This window comes from Hylobates moloch, unplaced genomic scaffold (genome assembly GCF_009828535.3).
Source record: "Hylobates moloch isolate HMO894 unplaced genomic scaffold, HMol_V3 SCAFFOLD_1, whole genome shotgun sequence".
NCBI lineage: Eukaryota > Metazoa > Chordata > Mammalia > Primates > Hylobatidae > Hylobates > Hylobates moloch.
Window position 1 is genome coordinate 35,545,457 of NW_026652276.1, and position 23,639 is coordinate 35,569,095.

Genomic DNA, 23,639 nt, shown 5'->3' on the forward strand with positions numbered 1-23,639 from the left:
ATAAGCATGTGGATATCAGTTCTCTTTATCTCTTTTATGTGAATTCTAAGCATTACACCATTTCCTATAGTTACCTACATTTCACCACATATGTCATTGAAACTACCTTCCAAATATTCCAAATCCCAGTCATCTCCACCTAGTGTTGAATAACTCAGTGAATGTTCCTAGTTAACAGAACCTCATTGTTACCTTGTCATCCAAGGCCACTGACACTGTAACATACCTAGGGAAATATGTAACAGTCAAAATACTTCCACGGAATGAAAATGTTTCCTTCTCTCTCATTTTCTGTCTTAGACTATCATTAATTTTTCCTTATTTGGATTCCTTGCACAGATAAGTTCCTCATAAATAGCAACAAAGGAATAAAAAAAGAGGAATAAAAAATTACTATAGATTCCCTATAGAAAGAAATTAGTCCAATTTCAAGTTGCTAAAAACTACAAAGCTAAATACTGAGAAGTCTAAGCCAACACATGCATCCCCAGAATTTCAACATGTCAGACGACCTTCCAGAGGTGAAGTGAAGAAATGTGAAAGTTCAAACGCCTGCTTGCCACACAGAGCTCCAAGGAGGTTCTGCTATGAGCTCCACTGACCTGATCATGCCCCTGGGGAGGCATTTACCCCTCCAAGGCAGAGAACAACAGACTGGTGAAGAGTGATCGAAACAACAAACTCCAAACAAGCTGTGGAACCCTGGCTCACTCTTCCCTCCCTGTCCCCCCTGGCTCTCCTCCCCACACTCTGCTTCAGCAAATAGCTGTCCCCATGCATGGAAGAATCATAATGAGAAAGAAGAGAACACAGGTAACCAGGAAGAAAAGAAAGAAGGAAAGTAGCAAAGCGCAGGGGAGATGAAGGATATGCATCATAAGAAAACAGAGGAAATGTTCAAATACTCTGATCTCAAAGAAATTATAGAAAGAACCTCTTTTGTAAAAGGACTTCAAAGAGACATCATAAAAGAACATGAAAAAGCAGCTGGCAAAGCTCAGGAGAGAAAAAAAATGAAATAAAAAATAAATAGTACAAGGGTGCAGCCCAAATTAGAAAAAGGAAAAACAATGAAAATACAGTCAGGAATCAATGATAAAATGAGATGATAGACAAAAAAGATAAAAGATACACCTTGTTGGTAGGTACTCCTAAATAAAACACATGGAAGAGAAAAAATAGGTAAAAATATAACAGAACAGAACTTTCCTAAAATCAAAGAAAGACTTGAATTTGCAGCTCAAAAATATATACCATGTTCCTGGAAAAACTGGTAAAACAATGAACATAAATAGTGTTAGTACACCTGGAAGTTACTGATAAAAGAAAAATCATATGACCATCTAAGGCTGAAAAAGCGAGCTCTCTAAAAGGAAAAACTAGGTGGCCTCACACTCACTGAGTAAATCTCCAGCTTAAGCTGAGCCATTTCTATGATTCAAAATTTCATGCCCAGCCAAGTTATTCTTCAAACATTTTCCAACTGTTGAAGAACTCATGAAATACAACACTCAAAAGTCTTTCTCAGACAATCTGCTTTTTAATTAATTCCAGTCAAGCAAAACACAAATAATCCAGGAAGTATGGAGAAACCATGCTAAAAAGACCCATGACGGGCCCAGTTATTTTAAGTAAAGAATTGGTATTTCTTGTGGTTACTAAACAAAATGCAAATTTAATAAATCTTGGCAATGTAAAAACAATATTATAACAGGTGAGAATGAAGAAAAGTGAAGGAAGTCTTAGTATATAAATTTCTTCTCTTCTTAAATATATAATCTGAGGCATTTCTTTTTAAACGACTCCATACAAAGTTCTTCATAACTTTAGTAGGATTTTTTTTAGCAAGTAATATCTTTTGTTATAAAGAAATACAGTATTTGTCTGATCTTCACCAATTCCTTTCATTTCATTTGTTTTTCTTTTAAATGTAATATTTATTAAGCCCCAAAAGAAGGTGCTCATAATTAGAATCACAGACCATGAGTTCCTCCATGTATAATTCCTCCTAATGTGATTTCATGCACAGTATATGCACTTCATAACTATGATGCATAATTAGAAAGCAAAAACTAGGAAGGAACTAAAGAGACCAAGTCTAGGAAATGAGTCTCCATTCAAGACTAACTGCAGTCAATTGGGTCTGACAATCTACAAAACTATGTTGATAAAGATTCTGAGCTCAAGTCTGGGATCCAAAGGAAAGACTCCTGCAACTATTAGGTAATGTCAAAGCCACGGGCTCAGGAGGAGAGAAGGAATCACTCATGTGTCACACAGCCACTACTGATACTTGTCTTTATTACATAAAACTTATTACCATAGTTTATTTTTTGTCATATAATTTTAACTATGAAAATAATACAAGTTCATTACAATGTCAAAAATACAGAGGTAAAGAAAATACAGGCTGGGCGCAGTGGCTCACACCTGTAATCCCAGCACTTCGGGAGGCCAAGGCCGGCAGATCACCTGAGGTCAGGAGTTTGAGACGAGCCTGATCAACATGGTGAAATCCCATCTCCACTAAAAATACAAAAATTAGCTGGGCATGGTGGCACACGCCTATAGTTGCAGCTACTCGAGAGGCTGAGGCAGGATAATCGCTAGAACTCAGGAGGCAGAGGTTGCAGTGAGCCAAGATCAAGCCACTGCACTCCAGCCTGGGTGACAGAGCGAGACTCCATCTCCAAAAGAAAAAAAGAAAAAAGAAAATACAAATAATCTCCCCCTGAAAAATAAATTTAATATTGTATTCAAATTTTGTTAAATTTAATCATTTATATTTAAAATATCATTATAGAATAATCTCATATGTGTAAACTATCAAGCCTTCTATCAGTATACATAGAGTTCTCCGAATTAAGTTTAACAATATTAATAATGGTTACTTCTGAATACGAATCTGTTTTTCACTTTGTATTCTTTTTTTATCGACTTGACATTTTATAATGAGCAGTGTCACTTTTCCAAAAACATTATCTCTTTACAAAAAAACTGCTTTTGATTTAGCAGCTATTCTTCTATGTCTCAAAAGTACAAAGACTTCTGACAACGAAAAAGAAACTAATATAAACATCTATTGCTATCTTCTTTTTATATGACGGTTTGGTGACAACAGGTCTCTAACTTCACTATTGAGGATGAACAAGTAACTTGGGATATTCATTGCTTCATCATGACAAGCTGCCATTTTAATGAATCCTTGGTTTTGGACTAAACTTTGCCAGCGATCTCAGAGAGAAAAATTGAGAAAATTATCCACAGAGTTAACAAGGTGCGTTTGTTACAAGTCTTACGTTGTTGATGACTTCTCAGAAATACGACAAGGTCTTTACTACTCAAATACAAAACGCCTATTTCAGCACCTGGAACTTAGTAGGTACCTCAACACATGCTATGTTTAGCTTAATTAGGTGATATTTGAAAAGCAGGGGGCTTTAGTAAGCCCCTTCCTTTTCTTTTTTCTTTTTCTCCTTTTTTTTTTTTTTTTTGGAGACAGAGTCTCAGTCTCAGTCCAGGCTGGAGTGCAGTGGCATGATCTTGGCTCACTGCAGCCTCTGCCTCCCAGGTTCAAGCGATTCTCCTGCCTCAGCCTCCCGGGTAGCTGCGACTACAGGCATGAGCCACCATGCCCAGCTAATTTTTGTATTGTTAGTAGAGACGGAGTTTCCCCGTGTTGGCCAGGCTGGTCTCAACTCCTGACCTCAGGTGATCCGCCTGCCTCTGCCTCCCAAAGTGCTGGGATTACAGGTGTGAGCCACCATGCCTGGCCTAGCCTTTTCTAAGACCTGTTAGTAAAGTGATAAAAAGTGAACTAGGCGGCCAGGCACGGTGGCTCACACCTGTAATCCCAGCACTTTGGGAGGCCAAGGCGGGCGGATCACGAGGTCAGGAGATCAAGACCATCCTGGCTAACACGGTGAAACCCCGTCTCTACTAAAAATACAAAAAATCAGCTGGGCGTGGTGGCGGACGCCTGTAGTCCCAGCTACTTGGGAAGCTGAGGCAGGAGAATGGCGTGAACCCGGGAGGTGGAGCTTGCAGTGAGCCAAATTCACGCCACTGCACTCCAGCCTGGGCGACAGAGAGAGTCTCTCTCAAAAAAAAAAAAAAGTGAACTAGGCAACTTATTTCTAAAGGAGAAAAACTCCTTGTCTCTTCTTCATTTCATTATACCCTTACCTCCACTGGAAGACAGACCTAGAAATGAGGGAAGCCCAAGCAGGCTGCACAGGATCATTGGTCTGCAGATCTGTGCTCTATAATCACCATCGAATACCAGCCTATAAATTTACGGGCTAAAATAAAGTCTATCAGGAAATAAAAGACTCCTGGAAAGCTTAAAGACACCCATAAACTTAAAAGGCAAGTTTGCATTTTTATATCAGTGAGACCAAACAAAAGCATTAGACTATGGCTTAAAAATACACAACAGTGGACATTCAGACAAAATCTCACTAAGAAAAGTACATTTTTTAATGAAGCACCTGGGAACAAGCCATACAATAAATCCTACTGTATTAGTACTTTCTCGCATTGCTATAAAGAAATACCTGAGCCTGAGAAATTTATAAAGAAAAGTGGTTTAATTGGTTCACAGTTCTGTAGGCTATACAGGAAGCATGGCAGCATCTGCTCAGCTTCTGGGAAGGCCTCAAAAAACTTACAATCACAGTGGAAGGTGAAGGTGGGGGCCAGCATTTCACATGGCCAGGGCAGGAGGAAGAAGATTCAAGGGGGGGCGGTGCTGCATACATATAAACAACCAGATTTCATTAGAACTCAACTCACTATTGTGAGGACAGTACCCAGCGGGATACAGTGCTAACCCATGCATGAGAAGTCTGCCTCCATGCTCCAATCACCTCCCACCAGGCCCCACCTCCACCACTGGGGATTACAATTCGACACGACATTCGGTGGGGCCACAGATCCAAACCATATCACCTACCATGCAAGCATCTGACTGCAACTTATCATATGGGATGTCATAGTTTTATCAATGGACAAATTTTAAATATACTTTCTTATAGTTAAAAAAAATAGCCCTGCATTTATATCTCACTATGTGAATGTTGAAAAGCAAGAGTCCTTAAACAGATGTGAATCTCCTTTTATTGCAAGGTAAGGTACAATCCAATCCCATGACATTTTTCAGATCCTCTGGGCACCTTTTTCCATTTTTAAAAATGATTTCAGCCATTCCACTCTTTTTCACTTATACAGGTTTATCTAACAATTAATTATGACAAACACCTGCTGTTTCATATCAAAATGCAAGTATGATTGATTGGAAAACAAGATTTTTCTCATTTTACTTAGACAAAACTAAGGGACATGACTACACACCTGCTTAAACAATTAGATTGTTTTTGTGAACAGCAGAGAAGTTAAGAAAAAAATCCAAATGATGATAAAGCATGACGGGCTTTACCCTTCAGAGAGCAAACATCCATAAAAATAAACAGACTAGATCTGCAGTCTAAAAGGTAAAATCCAAATGAAGGTACTCTGTTTACTTCAATATACAAATATAGATTTCAAGCTATAACTGACGAAATGCTTGAAAGAGTAAAAACCAAACAGTGGGAACCTAGGAACGTTAAAGTCCATGACAGCCTTTAGTGTGAGTAGGTGGAGAAGGCCTGGAGAAAGACTCCTAAACTGAAGTTTTCCTCTGCCTAGCGAAACAGCCACTTGGTGAACCTTGAGAGCAAAGGCTTAGCCCACTACATTTCACTTTTCAGTGAAGTTACTACTTTTTGCATCCCTATTCTGCTTTGCTTCTACTTTATTTTCCCACCATCCTACAGCGTCCAGGGTTGGCTGGTGGTAATGAATCCCCACCCATAAGCCTTTTCCTCTGCAAAAGTTGCTTAAATATGACAAAGAATAACCATGTAGAAAAAGACCACCTTTTGTTTACAGAAATTGTCGTGGTGAGGAAAAAACAAAAGGCTTGTCTAGAGTCTTGGTAAGAAATTTCATGAAACCTGGTAGCCTCTATGAGGCATATGTTAATTTAACAGGAAATAAATTATTTTGTCTTGTCTGACAACTCTAGACTTTAAATCTAACCCTTCTTAATGTGATGATCCATTCTATAAAGTGTCAACACACAACTAAAAAAGGCTAGGCCTCCCAAGAACCAATGTAAATCTGTGTTACCCGCAAAAATCCCACATTCTCTCTAAGGAAAAGGAGAAAGCCCAGTGAAAATCTGGATATCCTTTGCACTTGCAGCTAGAGGGGGGTGCCTCTTTAGAGAGCCAGTGGAGACCCAGAGCCAGAATGCAGATCAAATCAACTAGATGTACAACTTAACATTCAAGATCTAACTCCTCCATGCCTCAGTTTCGTCATCTGCAAATGGGGATAATAATAGTAATAGGGTTTGAGTCTGTGTCCCTGCCCAAATCTCATGTAATCCCCAATGTTGAAGGTAGGGCCTGGTGGAAAGTGATTGGATCATGAGGGAGGATTCACTCTTCAGTGCTGTTTTCATGACAGTGAGTGAGTTATCACAAGATCTGGTTGTTTAAAAGTGTGTGGCACCTCCCCCTTCTGTCTCTTCCTCCTACTCTGGTCATGTAAGACGTGCCTGTTTCTCCTCACCTTCCGCTATGACTGTAAGTTTCCTGAGGCCTCCCCAGCCATGCTTCCTGTAGAGCCTGCAGAATCAGGAGCTAGTTAAACCTCTTTTCTCCATAAACCCTTACCCAGTTTCAGGAATTTCTTTATAGCCATGTGAGAACAAACTAATACAAATAATAACTATCTATCTCCCTGGTTGCTGTGAGAACAAAATGAGTTAGTTCATATAAGGCACTTTGGACACTATAACACACACTGGAAATGTGTAGATTATTAGTGATTAAGTTGATTATTAGTGTTATTTTGCCTGGATTCCAGGCCCTGCTAACTTTGAGCTAAAATTTTTATCCTTTTGCTGACAATTCTGGAGGTGAAAACCAAATCTAAACTACCACTTTAGAAGCTTTAGTTTGCAAATACATACCTCCTGGCAAATTCTATAGCTAGTAGGTTTGATAGCCCCTTCTTCCCCTGTAAGCCACTTGGCTCTTACCAAAGTCAGAAGAGGAAGTCTTATAGCAATGAAATCTGGTACTGAAGACCTCAAAACATATTCTCAGTCCCAGAATCTTCATTAATGTTTTGACATACTTATTCTTCTTTTTACTTAATCTTTACTATATAAATATTCTGAAATATTTAGGTACAGAGAGTACATTTAATAATTCCACATACATAATCTATAGCTTACACACATAAGAGCCCTACAGGCAATACTGTCCCTATGAGTAAAGGAGAATGACAAGAGCTATGGGCTGAAAGTCCAGAGTTCTGGGTTCTAAGGCTCAACATATCCCAAGGGGACCCTGGACAAAAGTGTCCACTACTAAATTTCTGGGTCTTCATCTGTAGATGGTGGAATTTGGTGCAAACTCTGTAACTCTACAAAGTATGTGTCAAATTAATAGCTACATTTCTAAAGCTATTTTGCTAAAAAGTGAAATAAAGCCCTTTGTTTTCCAGATTTCAGATTCATGACACTCTTAAGGACCTGGAACATGGCCAGCATCTAGGATACAAAGTTGAGTCTTCTAAAGCACTATTTTCAAGGCAGGGCATCTCTTACACTTGGCCAGAGAAGACCTCAAGTCTTTATTCAAGGTTACTAACCCATGACTTACATAAAATGCTACTAATTTTGGTTATTTCTCATTCTGGCTCTAACACATTAAAAAGGAACAAATTAGTTAAGAGCTGGGCTGATACAACAGGTTCACTCAGGGCAAATATGATAACCTATATAACAAGAAAACAGTCACTAAGCCTATCATATTGCTGACTAAACAGGCAAAACAATAATTTTGTATATTAAAAAAGTAAAATTACATTTAATATATTCTATCCAAGAAAAAATGTATTTAACATATTACAGAGGATTTTTAAATGGCACCTTTTTTAAAAGTTGTATTAAAGATATATAAAAGTTATATCAAGAAATAGATCATGAATGTATCAAGGAATATATCAAAGATATACCAAGGATATATAAAAGTTATATCAAGGAATAAATTTGAGTTACCTGGAAGACCCACTTAATGTGTAAAAATCCATTCCTAGAAGCCTGTATAAATGAGGCTTTATAATATAAGACCTTTCAAAATAGTCCTTTATAGATTTTAGGTGATGGGGAAAAAATTAGGTCAAAATTTACATAGTGGCAGCACAGACAACTGTGTTAGTGAAGCCATGATAACTCTGAGTGGTTTTTAAGTAAAACCTTACTATATTTTCAATCAAATGCTTCCATGAATATCAAAACAGGAAATAACAGACCGTTCACAAATCCTTACAGCAGCCATCAAAAAGGCCAAAATCAGAATTGACTTATGACAGAATATTTGCAGAAGAAACTGATTATTACTGGTCATGTAATAGAAAGTATACTTTGCCAAAGGAATGAAACATCCATTAAATGCCTATTATACATGCCAGTCCCTTCACATACTGCACCTCAATTAGCCTTTCCATCAATCTCAGTTTTCAGTTTCATAAACTGAGGCTCAGAGTGGTCTCACGATTTCCCCCCAGTGGCAGAATCGGAATGTAAGTCAAAACATTTAGCTATAAATCTAAAACATCTACCATACCACACTATTAATTCACTCATTATACAAACATTGACTGACCCTCTACCTTGTGTCAGGCCTAGTTTGGGGAGCTGATAGGCAATGTATTTCTATTTCCATCATCCTTTTCTCACTTCATTATCTCCTCTCCTTTAACTTTCAGACAAGTACCTTCTTGTCTACTGTAAGAAATCATTCATTCAAACTTGTACTCTTATTCCACGTGTACTAAGGTCTCTTTGGGTACATGGTATGACACTTAGCTTTAAATAAATATGAATCTAATCCTGCAAATATGCTCCTCCTTTTTAATTATGCTAACTTTTCAAATTACCACCATGACAACATTGGACAACACAGTGCAGGAGAAGAGCAAAACTCCATTCCCCTAAGGATCACAGTGGCCTGACCAAATTAACGCAGTCCCAAAGGAACTAATTTATACTAAAGGAGATGCTGCTTCACTTCATAAGGTTTAATCTTACATTTCTGAAATCATTAATCAGTAAAAATAAGCAATTAGCTTCCCAACATACAGAGAGTAACTATGCCTAGGGAAAAAAAGTCATTTAGTTCATCTCAAAAACAAATATGAGATTTGAATACTCTAGTGAACATCATGCTTTGCTCAAGAGCAGATCAGTGCAGCCCTTCTGGAGGACGATCCTGAAGTACTTCATCAAATTAAGTACACACTGGCCCAATAAACCAGCAACACAACCACAAGCCATATTATAACGTACATGTATAAATCAGGATGGATAGAGCCCATTGACCTATACAGCCAATGTATATGTATATGTATAAATGGGCTCTATCCATCCTGATTTATACATATACATTATAATATGGCCTGTGGTTGTGGAGAGCCACGGGGAATCTACATATCTCCCCCTGGGGGATGAAGCAGTTAAAGACACAATATAGGGTACTCTACCACAGTTAGATATAAAAATTTACACAGGTTTACACACAGACCTTTAAACACTGTATTGAGTAGAGATCTACAGCATAACACTATTTTTATTAAATAAAATTACATGCCCAAAAACTATAATTTTTAAGAACACCTATAATAAAAAGATCATGTAAGACACATCAGGTTGGTTGCCTCATTAGGATATGGGCAGGGAAAATAAGATGGGGACTGGAGATAGATAAAGATAATGAAAACATTAAACAATACTGGGGCTTTGCTCAGATCAATGATCTAACATGGCATAAATGAGAAAGACAATTAACAATAGCCCTCTGTACCTGAAGTTCATTGGAAACCCAAGGAGTATCACTTAGAATCACCAAAACATACGATTTACAAGTGTTTGACTTCTTTTCTACAGTTCTTCAAAGTCGATGGAAAAATACCAATTTTTGGCCAACATTTGTATTACATATGAAAGAGGCAATAAGCTGCATGTTATAATTACAAAACAAAAAACAAACAAAAAACTCTTTTAAATCCATAAACACAGAAGAAAAGTTTCTGCTGGCTCACAGGTTAACACAGGAGAAAATAACTACAGTTATTTATAAAATGTTTTTAGGTAAAATCATCAAAAGGTGACCTGTTTTGAACAAAGACTATGGCCAAAGAGCCAGTTTAAACAGCACGCCCTGTTTTCAGTCAGATTTGGATGATAGATGTGTTAAGAATAACAAAATATAATAATAATCACAAAATTGTGGTATTGCATACTGATGGTTTCTAAATCATTTTTTATACACCACCATCATTCCCCACATCAAGGCAATGGAAGTTAGTGCATTTTTGACATTATTCTTCCCAATGCAACTAGATACAAATTAATTTTTGGCATCAAATTTAATTTTTACAATAAACTAATATTTTCTGTAAAGAAGATACTAAAAACATATTTGTGTTACTGCATTTCAATTCTAACCAGAATGCTAAAATATTTTATTACATTTCAATGAAATTTTAGAAATAAAACTAAATTATATTTAACACATTGGTTTTATATTTAATAATGGGCAGGTATTAACTTCTCTCTTAAAAGACAGTATTAGCTTCAATTCATTTGTAAAACATATTGAGACAGCAAAAATCTGGCAGAATTAAACCTGAGATTGCTATCACCTTGCAGAAAGTTCTTATAGACTCAAAATATCCCTTTTCAGACTATAAAAATCTCCTACTGTTTAATAGTACTGGACACTGGCAGGAAGAAACTATAAATAGCTTCCTATGTGCTTAAAATATAGTATTTTTCATGTCTTAGAAAAGCTCTTTTTATAATTTTCCACTCTTTTCTTGGAAAATGATCTGTATTCTTATTTTATATTCTAGGTAAACACACATGAACAGAACTTTGGCTGTTATCTTTGGGACAATAGCAGTGTCAGGAACCAATTTCCAGGAGGTTCTGATAACTGAATGAAGTAGCCTAATGCTCAGTCTCCATGAGGGAGTTGCTTTAAGTGCAAAAACTGAAACCAAGGGATAAAACATTACAGAATGACAGGAAAAAAAAGTACTTGACAGCAGTCGGCATAGTTTAAGAATCAGCTACCTAAGCCTGGAAGTGTTCAGGAACACACCAGAAGAGCTCTCAATGGGGATAAGAAAAGATACGAAAATCAGCTAGGGAGTTAGACTGCAGGACATTTAAAGATTTATCTAACCCCAACATGTCATGATAAAAAGGAAGCCCATTTTTAAAAAGCTACAAGTTGTTCTTGGAAACAGGAAACAAATATACAAACATACATGTAATTGTTTTCACTGAGGTATCACAGTCAAAGCTCTTTTCAATTCAGTAGCCTGTATAAATCCCTGCAATTCAAACATTACACACTTAACTAAGTCAAAAAAAAAAAAAAAAAAGTGAGTGGCTCACCTCTTAGCCTTCTTTAATACATTGACTTTAAACAGAAAAACACTGAAACCCAACTTTCAAAAGAGAGGCTGAACTATGCTTTCTTCAACAGTAAGAAAACTGTATCTTCTACTAAAAAAATAAATAATTAAAAGCATGAGGTTGTGATACTCAAAGCCCTACCAGAGGTGGCAGATGAGAGAGGGTGATTCATCAACAGTGGATAAAAATGCTGGCAGGAAAGTATCTCCCAGCTAACCAGGGATCCCTCGCACAGGTGGAAGCAGACGGCAGTAGATACAGCTCAAAGACACACACTCTGAGGTTCCTGGAGTCCCTTGATGCCAAGGGCAGAGGAAGGACAAGACTAACCCTCAGGATTGTGCACAAAGGAGAGGAGATGGGTGTCCATGCTTCTCTGTGAAAGGGATTACCTATAGAGCTAGTAGTCAAATTATACTAAGAAAAACATTTTGATTACAGACCCTGTATCATTCACCGCTGAGATAGAGATAAATCTTACTAATATACAAGGTTTTGTTTCCCTCCTAAAAGCTACTTTTGAGCACCCATTTTTCATGAACATAATATCCATTACCATGGCTAACTACCTGCATGCTGGTGCTACACACATGTGGAGTAATATCTAAGGAATTGTGTTATTTTTGTACTTTGAGAGTCATATAATTTAATCATTACTTACCAGGAAGTTGCCTTCAAAGAAAGAGACAAAAATACTGTTTTCTTTTGCTTCCTATGTGGTGTGGCTACCATGACAATAGATCTAATGCAACAATGAGTACGAGATCTTCTACACTGATACTAGTATCTGATCAACACAACGAGGCATTAAGCTAGCCTTATATTCTGGGCCTTATAGGAAGAAAGAATTTTCTGCATAAAAAATAACCAGCAAAAATAAATTTTCAAACAAGTCATGCAATATTTTAATAATAAAAAAATACTTCCAAACAGCATATCTTGAGGAGAGAGAAACTCAAAACAAGAAAAATGTAGTACGGGTGTTGTTCACGGTGCTGGGTGCAGGAACAGTTTGATTCCTTTAATCCACCAACCTGAAAACCTTGTCTCAAACTGCTTTTATGGAAAACACCTCACAGTGTCTTAAGGTTTGCTCATTTTTTCATAGTTCACTGAATCAAATGTATACAAAGAAACCAGGAATTCAAAGCTGCATGAAAATAGACATATTATTTACTTCTAAAAGCACTGTTGTCACTAGATGTTTACTTTCAGACATGAGAACATTAGTGATTTCACAGCAACAGAGTTAACTAAACCTCTCAAAGGAGTAGGATCACATGTACATTTTTTTATTTTATTTTATTTATTTTTTATTATACTTTAAGTTTTAGGGTACATGTGCACAATGTGCAGGTTTGTTATATATGTATACATGTGCCATGTTGGTGTGCTGCACCCATTAACTCGTCATTTAGCATTAGGTATATCTCCTAATGCTATCCCTCCCCCTCCCCCCACCCCACAACAGTCCCCAGTGTGTGATGTTCCCCTTCCTGTGTCCATGTGTTCTCATTATTCAATTCCCACCTATGAGTGAGAACATGTGGTGTTTGGTTTTTTGTCCTTGCGACAGTTTGCTGAGAATGATGGTTTCCAGCTTCATCCATGTCCCTAAAAAGGACATGAACTCATCATTTTTTATGGCTGCATAGTATTCCATGGTGTATATGTGCCACATTTTCTTAATCCAGTCTATCATTGTTGGACATTTAGGTTGGTTCCAAGTCTTTGCTATTGTGAATAGTGCCACAATAAACATACGTGTGCATGTGTCTTTATAGCAGCATGATTTACAATCCTTTGGGTATATACCCAGTAATGGGATGGCTGGGTCAAATGGTATTTCTAGTTCTAGATGCCTGAGGAATCGCCACACTGACTTCCACAATGGTTGAACTAGTTTACAGTCCCACCAACGGTGTAAAAGTGTTCCTATTTCTCCACATCCTCTCTAGCATCTGTTGTTTCCTGACTTTTTAATGATCGCCATTCTAACTGGTGTGAGATGGTATCTCATTGTGGTTTTGATTTGCATTTCTCTGATGGCCAGTGATGATGAGCATTTTTTTTTATTATTATTATACTTTAGGTTTTAGGGTACATGTGCACAATGTGCAGGTTTGTTACATATGTATCCATGTGCCATGTTGATTTCCTGCACCCATTAGCTCGTCATTTAGCATTAGGTATATCTCCTAATGCTGTCCCCGCCCCCCCCACCCCCCACCCCGCAACAGTACCCGGAATGTGATGTTCCCCTTCCTGTGTCCATGAGTTCTCATTGTTCAATTCCCACCTATGAGTGAGAACATGCGGTGTTTGGTTTTTTGTCCTTGCGATAGTTTACTGAGAATGATGTTTTCCAGTTTCATCCATGTCCCTACAAAGGACACGAACTCATCATTTTTTATGGCTGCATAGTATTCCATGGTGTATATGTGCCACATTTTCTTAATCCAGTCTATTGTTGTTGGACATTTGGGTTGGTTCCAAGTCTTTGCTATTGTGAATAGTGCCGCAATAAACATACGTGTGCATGTGTCTTTATAGCAGCATGATTTATAATCCTTTGGGTATATACCCAGTAATGGGATGGCTGGGTCAAATGGTATTTCTAGTTCTAGATCCCTGAGGAATCGCCACACTGACTTCCACAATGGTTGAACTAGTTTACAGTCCCACCAACAGTGTAAAAGTGTTCCTATTTCTCCACATCCTCTCCAGCACCTGTTGTTTCCTGATTTTTTAATGATGGCCATTCTAACTGGTGTGAGATGGTATCTCACTGTGGTTTTGATTTGCATTTCTCTGATGGCCAGTGATGATGAGCATTTCTTCATGTGTTTTCTGGCTGCATAAATGTCTTCTTTTGAGAAGTGTCTGTTCATGTCCTTTGCCCACTTTTTGATGGGGTTGTTTGTTTTTTTCTTGTAAATTTGTTTGAGTTCATTGTAGATTCTGGATATTAGCCCTTTGTCAGATGAGTAGGTTGCAAAAATTTTCTCCCATTCTGTAGGTTGCCTGTTCACTCTGATGGTAGTTTCTTTTGCTGTGCAGAAGCTCTTTAGTTTAATGAGATCCCATTTGTCAATTTTGGCTTTTGTTGCCATTGCTTTTGGTGTTTTAGACATGAAGTCCTTGCCCACGCCTATGGCCTGAATGGTATTGCCTTTTTTCATGTGTTTTTTGGGTGCATAAATGTCTTCTTTCGAGAAGTGTCTGTTCATATCCTTTGCCCACTTTTTGATGGGGTTGTTTGTGTTTTTCTTGTAAATTTGTTTGAGTTCATTGTAGATTCTGGATATTAGCCCTTTGTCAGATGAGTAGGTTGCAAAAATTTTCTCCCATTCTGTAGGTTGCCTGTTCACTCTGATGGTGGTTTCTTTTGCTGTGCAGAAGCTCTTTAGTTTAATTAGATCCCATTTGTCAATTTTGGCTTTTGTTGCCATTGCTTTTGGTGTTTTAGACATGAAGTCCTTGTCCATGCCTCTGTCCTGAATGGTATTGCCTAGGCTTTCTTCTAGGGTTTTTATGGTTTTAGGTCTAACATGTAAGTCTTTAATCCATCTTGAATTAATTTTTGTATAAGGTGTTAAGGAAGGGAACCAGTTTCAGCTTGTTACATATGGCTAGCCAGTTTTCCCAGCACCATTTATTAAATAGGGAATCCTTTCCGCATTTCTTTTTGTCAGGTTTGTCAAAGATCAGATAGTTGTAGATATGTGGCATTACTTCTGAGGGCTCTGTTCTGTTCCATTGGTCTATATCTCTGCTTTGGTACCAGTACCATGCTGTTTTGGTTACTGTAGCCTTGCAGTATAGTTTGAAGTCAGGTAGCATGATGCCTCCAGCTTTGTTCTTTTGGCTTAGGATTGACTTGGCGATGCGGGCTCTTTTTTGGTTCTATATGAACTTTAAAGTAGTTTTTTCCAATTCTGTGAAGAAAGTCATTGGTAGCTTGATGGGGATGGCATTGAATCTATAAATTACCTTGGGCAGTATGGCCATTTTCACGATATTGATTCTTCCTACCCATGAGCATGGAATGTTCTTCCATTTGTTTGTATCCTCTTTTATTTCATTGAGCAGTGGTTTGTAGTTCTCCTTGAAGATGTCCTTCACATCCCTTATAAGCTGGATTCCTAGGTATTTTATTCTCTTTGAAGCAATTGTGAATGGGAATTCACTCATGATTTGGCTCTCTGTTTGTCTGTTATTGGTGTATAAGAATGCTTGTGATTTTTGCACATTGATTTTATATCCTGAGACTTTGCTGAAGTTGCTTATCAGCTTAAGGAGATTTTGGGCTGAGATGATGGGGTTTTCTAGATATACAATCATGTCATCTGCAAACAGGGACAATTTGACTTCCTCTTTTCCTAATTGAATGCCCTTTATTCCCTCCTCCTGCCTGATTGCCCTGGCCACAACTTCCAACACCATGTTGAATAGGAGTGGTGAGAGAGGGCATCCCTGTCTTGTGCCAGTTTTCAAAGGGTATGCTTCCAGTTTTTGTCCATTCAGTATGATATTGGCTGTGAGTCTGTCATAGATAGCTCTTATTATTTTGAGATACGTCCATCGATACCTAATTTATTGAGAGTTTTTAGCATGAAGGGTTGTTGAATTTTTTCAAAGGCCTTTTCTGCATCTATTGAGATAATCATGTGGTTTTTGTCTTTGGTTCTCTTTATATGCTGGATTATGTTTACTGATTTGCGTATATTGAACCAGTCTTGCATCCCAGGGATGAAGCCCACTTGATCATGGTGGATAAGCTTTTTGATGTGCTGCTGGATTCGGTTTGCCAGTATTTTATTGAGGATTTTTGCATCAGTGTTCATCAAGGATATTGGTCTGAAATTCTCTTTTTTGGTTATGTCTCTGCCAGGCTTTGGTATCAGGACGATGCTGGCTTCATAAAATGTGTTAGGGAGGATTCCCTCTTTTTCTATCGATTGGAATAGTTTCAGAAGGAATGGTACCAGTTCCTCCTTGTACCTCTGGTAGAATTCGGCTGTGAATCCATCTGGTCCTGGACTTTTTTTGATTGGTAAGCTATTAATTATTGCCTCAATTTCAGAGCCTGTTATTGGTCTATTCAGAGATTCAACTTCTTCCTGGTTTAGTCTTGAGAGAGTGTATGTGTCCAGGAATTTATCCATTTCTTCTAGATTTTCTAGTTTATTTGTGTAGAGGTGTTTACAGTATTCTCTGACGGTAGTTTGTATTTCCGTGGGATCGGTGGTGATATCCCCTTTGTCACTTTTTATTGCGTCTATTTGATTCTTCTCTCTTTTCTTCTTTACTAGTCTTGCTAGTGGTCTATCAATTTTGTTGATCTTTTCAAAAAACCAGCTCCTGGATTCATTGATTTTTTGAAGGGTTTTTTGTGTCTCTATTTCCTTCAGTTCTGCTCTGATCTTAGTTATTTCTTGCCTTCTGCTAGCTTTTGAATGTGTTTGCTCTTGCTTCTCTACTTACTTTACTTCTGATGTTAGGGTGTTGATTTCAGATCTTTCCTGCTTTCTAATACGGGTATTTAGTGCTGTAAATTTCCCTCTACACACTGCTTTGAATGTGTCCCAGAGATTCTGGTATGTTGTGTCTTTGTTCTCGTTGGTTTCAAAGAACATCTTTATTTCTGCCTTCATTTCGTTATGTACCCAGTAGTCATTCAGGAGCAGGTGGTTCAGTTTCCATGTAGTTGAACGGTTTTGAGTGAGTTTCTTAATGCTGAGTTCTAGTTTGATTGCACTGTGGTCTGAGAGACAGTTTGTTATAATTTCTGTTCTTTTGCATTTGCTGAGGAGTGTTTTACTTCCAACTATGTGGTCAATTTTGGAATAGGTGTGGTGTGGTGCTGAAAAGAAGGTATATTCTGTTGATTTGGGGTGGAGAGTTCTGTAGATGTCTATTAGGTCCACTTGGTGCAGAGCTGAGTTCAATTCCTGGATATCTTTGTTAACTTTCTGTCTCATTCATCTGTCTAATGTTGACAGTGGGGTGTTAAAGTCTCCCATTATTATTGTATGGGAGTCTAAGTCTCTTTGTAGGTCACTAAGGACTTGCTTTACGAATCTGGGTGCTCCTGTATTGGGTGCATATATATTTAGGATAGTTAGTTCTTCTTGTAGAATTGATCCCTTTACCATTATGTAATGGCCTTCTTTGTCTCTTTTGATCTTTGTTAGTTTAAAGTCTGTTTTATCTGAGACTAGGATTGCAACCCCTGCCTTTTTTTGTTTTCCATTTGCTTGGTAGATCTTCCTCCATCCCCTTATTTTGAGCCTATGTGTGTGTCTGCACGTGAGATGGGTTTCCTGAATACAGCACACTGATGGGTCTTGACTCTATCCAATTTGCCAGTCTGTGCCTTTTAATTGGAGCATTTAGCCCATTTACATTTAAGGTTAGTATTGTTATGTGTGAATTTGATCCTGTCATTATGATGTTAGCTGGTTATTTTGCTCGTTAGTTGATTCAGTTTCTTCCTAGCCTTGACGGTCTTTACAATTTGGCATTTTTTGCAGTGGCTGGTACTGGTTGTTCCTTTCCATGTTTAGTGCTTCCTTCAGGAGCTCTTTTAGGGCAGGCCTGGTGGTGACAAAATCTCTCAGAATTTGCTTGTCTGTAAAGGATTTTATTTCTCCTTCACTTACGAAGCTTAGTTTGGCTGGATATGAAATTCTGGGTTGAAAATTCTTTTCTTTAAGAATGTTGAATATTGGCCCCCACTCTCTTCTGGCTTGTAGAGTTTCTGCCAAGAGATCAGCTGTTAGTCTGATGGGCTTCCCTTTGTGGGTAACCCGACCTTTCTCTCTGTCTGCCCTTAACATTTTTTACTTCTTTTCAACTTTGGTGAATGTGACAATTATGTGTCTTGGAGTTGCTCTTCTCAAAGAGTATCTTTGTGGCGTTCTCTGTATTTCCAGAATTTGAATGTTGGCCTGCCTTGCTAGATTGGGGAAGTTCTCCTGGATAATATCCTGCAGAGTGTTTTCCTACTGGATTCCATTCTCCGCATCACTTTCAGGTACACCAATTAGACGTAGATTTGGTCTTTTCACATAGCCCCATATTTCTTGGAGGCTTTGTTCGTTTCTTTTTGTTCTTTTTTCTCTAAACTTCTCTTCACGCTTCATTTCGTTCATTTCGTCTTCCATCGCTGATACCCTTTCTTCCAGTTGATCGCATCGGTTACTGAGGCTTGTGCATTCGTCACATAGTTCTCGTGCCGTGGTTTTCACGTGTACATTTTAACCTCAGCTAAAATATCCATAGTACTCATTTTTGCAGCTTATAAAACTTCTGGCTGTTAAAGCTGTGTCAGGTTGAGATACCAGTGGGAAAAAAGATGCAAAATAGCTAAGCTGTATCAACAATCCATCACTTCTATTTATCCAGTAAGCATTCGATATCAACCATTGAATGGCCAGCTAAAATAAACGGATGCTCAAAAAGTTATTGTCCCTCACCACACCCAAAAGTACTGAACTACTCACCCTCAAATTACTCATCCTTCAAAACAGCTCAACCATCTCCTCCTCTGTGTAGCTGTCCCTGATCCCACCCTAAACTGTGGGCTCCTTAAACGGACTGCATCTTATTCTTGTTTCCCTATGAGCTAGCACAGTGCACAGGGAGGGCAAATGTTAGCAATCACATAAAGAAACCCTTTACCACCGAACAGCTTTAAAGAGGAAACATTTTTTTAGGGTCAAGTATTAGCTCAGTCCTTAATGAATAAATACGAACAGTAATAAGGAAGAGCCTCAGACACTAGTAAGTTTCTAAGTACCCCTTGGTTGGTCAAAGGGTTTCAGTTTCCATTATGCAGAATCAGTAAGTTCACGGGATGTAATGTGCAGAATGGTGACTATAATTAATTATACTGTATTGTATAATTGAAATTTGCAAAGGGAGATCTTACATATTCTCAGCACAAAAACAGAAAAAAGATAACCATCTGAGGTGATGGATATGTTAATTAGCTTTAGCATGGTGATCATTTCACAATGTATACAAAAATTAAAACATCACCTTGTATACCTTAAATATGTATAATTTTTATCTGTCCATTATCTTCAATAAAGTTGAGGGGGACATTTACGAAAAACAAGAAATCCTGGAGATTTACAAGAGATATAGTCTATTCTTATGCTGTGAGATCCTTCTGGTCACATGTAATTTAGTCTAATTTATTGGATGTGTGAACTCACTTGGGCAAAAAAGAAAGGAGGAAGAAATGAAATGTGCACTATACAATGTGTTAGAGATTTCCACCTTCTTATTTGAAAGATATTCCTGTAAAATGGACAAATATATTTGTAATTATATTAAAGGACGTGAAACTTTTTGTAGAAATTGTTTCATTTAAAAAGCCAATATAAGCTAGGCGTGGTGGCTCAAGCCTGTAATCCCAGCACTTGGGAGGCCGAGGCAGGTGGATCACCTGAGGTCGGGAGTTCGAGACCAGCCTGGCCAAGATGGCGAAACTCTGTCTCTACTAAAAATACAAAAATTAGCTGGGCGTGGTGGCAGATGCCTGTAATCCCAGCTACCTGGGAGGCTGAGGCAGGAGAATTGCTTGAACCTGGGAGGTGGAGGTTGCAGTGAGCCAAGATTGCGCCACCGCACTCCAGCCTGGGTGACAAGAGTGAAACTCCATCTCAAAAAAATAAATAAATAAAAAGCCAATATAGATTATTTTGTTTTTAAACACAATCTAAATATCATATTAAGGCTCATGGATATCATCATGGAAGAAGAATTAGAACGAACTTGTTAAAGAGAGTACTTTTATAAACAGCCCATAATAAACCAGTTAGGATTCTTATTTGGGGATTCTAATTTACAATTAATTTTAAAAGATTAGGAGAAATGACTCTAGATGATGAGATTCTAGTGTATGAATCATCCAAAAAATGGTTCTAAAATAACACAATTCTCACTGGCAACAGATGACCATCAAGAGTCTTAATGAGCCAGTTCATGTGATGTCAAGCCCTTACTTTATATAAATCTATGGAGAATCAAGAGGAAAATTTAATAAGTTATTGTTTGGGGCTAGATTTATGCAATGAATAGTAGTATTCAAAATAAAGCAAGGTTAAGACACAAATGATATAAAGTTTTTTATTTCTCTAAGGTTCACCTTTGTAGAGCTTTTCAAACATATTTTTAGTCAGACTTCTTTATCACTGAAAAATGTCTGCTATGGTTTGAATGTATAGGTCCCTCTAAAATTCATGTGGAAATTTAAACCTCACCTATGAAGAGGTGGGGTCTTTGCAGGGTGATTAGGCCATGAGGGCTCTTCCTTTATCAATGAGATTAATGAGATCATCATTGAGATTAATGCCCTTACAAAAAAGGCTTTGGAGAATTGCCTGGCCCTTCCATATGGCTCTTCTGCCATGTGAGGACAGAGCAACAAGGCACAATCTTGCAGGCTGAGATCCCTCACCAGATATCAAGGCTTGGTCTTGGATTTCCCAGCCTCCAGAACCAGCAGAAGTAAATTTCTATTGTTTATATATTGCCCAGTCCATGGCATTTTGTTATAGCAGCACAAACGAATTAGATAATGTCTCAACTCTCCAAGGCTTTGACAATGGGCATTCCTAGGTCTGTTCTTGGCTCTGTTACTTACTAGCTGTGTGGTTCTGTTCACCTCTCAAAGCCTCCATTTTCTCTCACTCCATGTCCCAAGTTTCTTGCTTACCTTCAGGCCTCCACACTCTCTCCTCCTTCAAACCTTTTCTGACCACCTCTTAAACATGCTTTAGGCCTGAGTTGAGACATGTAGCTCCATAAACATTTACCTCGCTATCCATTTCCACCTCTAATCTGGGTTAGGTACCCCTCCTATGTGGGATAAAAACATCCTGTACTTTCCCCATCACAGTACTTTTCAGATTGTCATTAAATGCCTACAGATTTGTCTTTCCTCCTCCATTGTTCTATAAGCTTCATGAGGGAAGGACTTCTCCAGGCAAACTTTGATAGTGCCTGGCACTTAGCAGGCACTCAATAAACATTTGTGAAATAGAAGTGCTCAGAATCATTCATGAATGGCTTCTGTCAATGGAAATCTATCCATCAACTCAGGTTAGAAAGAACTTTATGCACTTGGCTAACACAGAGAGTCAATATGAGAAACCTATTTAAGAAACACTTCTGGTCATTTGCAAAACCATGGTTGCACACATTAACCATTATGCTATTGAATGTCCTACTACATCAGGCGTCAAGGGATAAATTCCTCTTTGACAAGGAAACATTTATATCTCTAGACAGATAAAATTCTTGTATCAGATAATGAAAATTACACAACCCACTATCTTACCTTTCTCACGTAACTGTCAGAAAAGTAAGATCTCATTTCAGTAACTACTGTAATAAACTTATCTCAGATGCTTGGTCACATCTAATTCTCTGTGCTTTTCAATTTTTTGTCACAATTAACTTCTGCTGGAATTTTTATACATTATTTGTCTTTGTCTTCAAAAGACCACGAAGTGCTCTGAAAAAAAAATGAGTCAAGTTCAGGTTTTATTTGCCCACATTCTGCATTGGGGTGGATACCCACAAAGGGTCTCCTTTTATCCACCAGTCAAGAAATAGTCTTCTGACTCACTAGAGATGTCTTTTATATCCTAGGTAAGATAAACAGTGTAATATGATCCCATCAACAATTAAATTCTTTTGATTTTGCTAGAAATTCTTAGTTGCCATACTTTTTATTCTCCTGCTAAAGACTGTAGCCACAGGGTCCTCTTTTCTGGGCAATCCCAGTTTTCTCATCTCACAGAACCTAGAAAATCTAAATCTGGCTCCTGTGGCCCTCCTCATTTCTCTAGCCTGGTGCTTAATCTCCCTGGGTCCCAGTCACTCACAATAATTATTGTCAACAGGCAAGCAGGGGTAGGGGCAGGCAGAGGGCAAACATCCATTGAATTTCACCACCCAAGAGTTATGCTGGATTTTGTTCATCTATGAAAATCAAGAATCAGTATATAAGTATCAATGGTTTGGTTGTGATTTTATTTTTAATAATCTTGTTATGTTTAATTGTGCAAGTCATTCTCAAACCATTTTGAAAGTAGGTTGCATAGACACCCTAAATAAATAGAACCAGAATCTACTAAAATTTAGACGATATTTATTTTATTGTATATGTTTTCAAGATTTTCTGAACCTGATCTACCAGCATAAAGATGAGTCATCAAAAGCAAATGATAATACCCAAGGCATTCAATACAGGTTGACTCAGACCAGAAATGTCTGACCACCCTGATCAGAGAAAATATGGCAACAAAAAGAGTCACCTGGCACTCTAGAATTAAAATGTTTAGAACTAGACAGGAAAGGGTGGCTTCAGGAGAGAAAAATCCATAGCGACTCATTCCTACCAGCGCTAGAAAGCTTAGAATACTATCAGGCCTCTAGGACATATAAAATGCAATATTCGACTACATCATATTGCACACAGCACAGTGGCAATCAATATTTACAGCAACTTTGGGGATATCTGCCTCTTAAGATTCTTTATCATCACACACTTTTTCAAAACTACCAAAACAATTCCAATCATCCTAAAGTACCTAAATGCAAAAGAAACTACAATCTCTCAAAACAGCCCTTGAAAATCATAGTATAAGGGACAAACAGTTTTACCCATTAACAAGAAGCACTTAATGCTGAATGTCTCACTGCAATAGGTAAGCAATAAGTGAATTAGAATGGTGTATTCGTTTGCTAAGGATGCTACAAAGTACCACAGACTGGTAGCTTAACCAACAGAAATGTATTTCCTCACAGTTCAGAAGGCTAGAAGTCCAAGATCAAGGTGTCAGCAGGGCTGGTTTCATTCTCAGGGCTCTCTCCTTGGCTTGCAGACAGCCGCCATCCATCTCACTATGTCTTCACATGGTCTTTCCTCCAACACACTAGTGTCTGTGTCCAAACTTTCTCTTTTCATGACAATAGTAATATTAAATTAAGGGCCACCCAAAAGATTTCATTTTAACTTAATTATATTTTTAAAGACTTTATTCCAAATATAGTTACATTCTTAGGTACTAGGGGT

General features: G+C 38.0%; 1 protein-coding gene across 3 annotated transcripts in view; it reads right to left on the reverse strand.

Annotated features, from left to right (window-relative positions):
- The window catches only part of ADAM23 (ADAM metallopeptidase domain 23), a 177,587-nt gene that overhangs the window by 106,811 nt on the left and 47,137 nt on the right, over window positions 1–23,639 (reverse strand). The window lies entirely within an intron of this gene.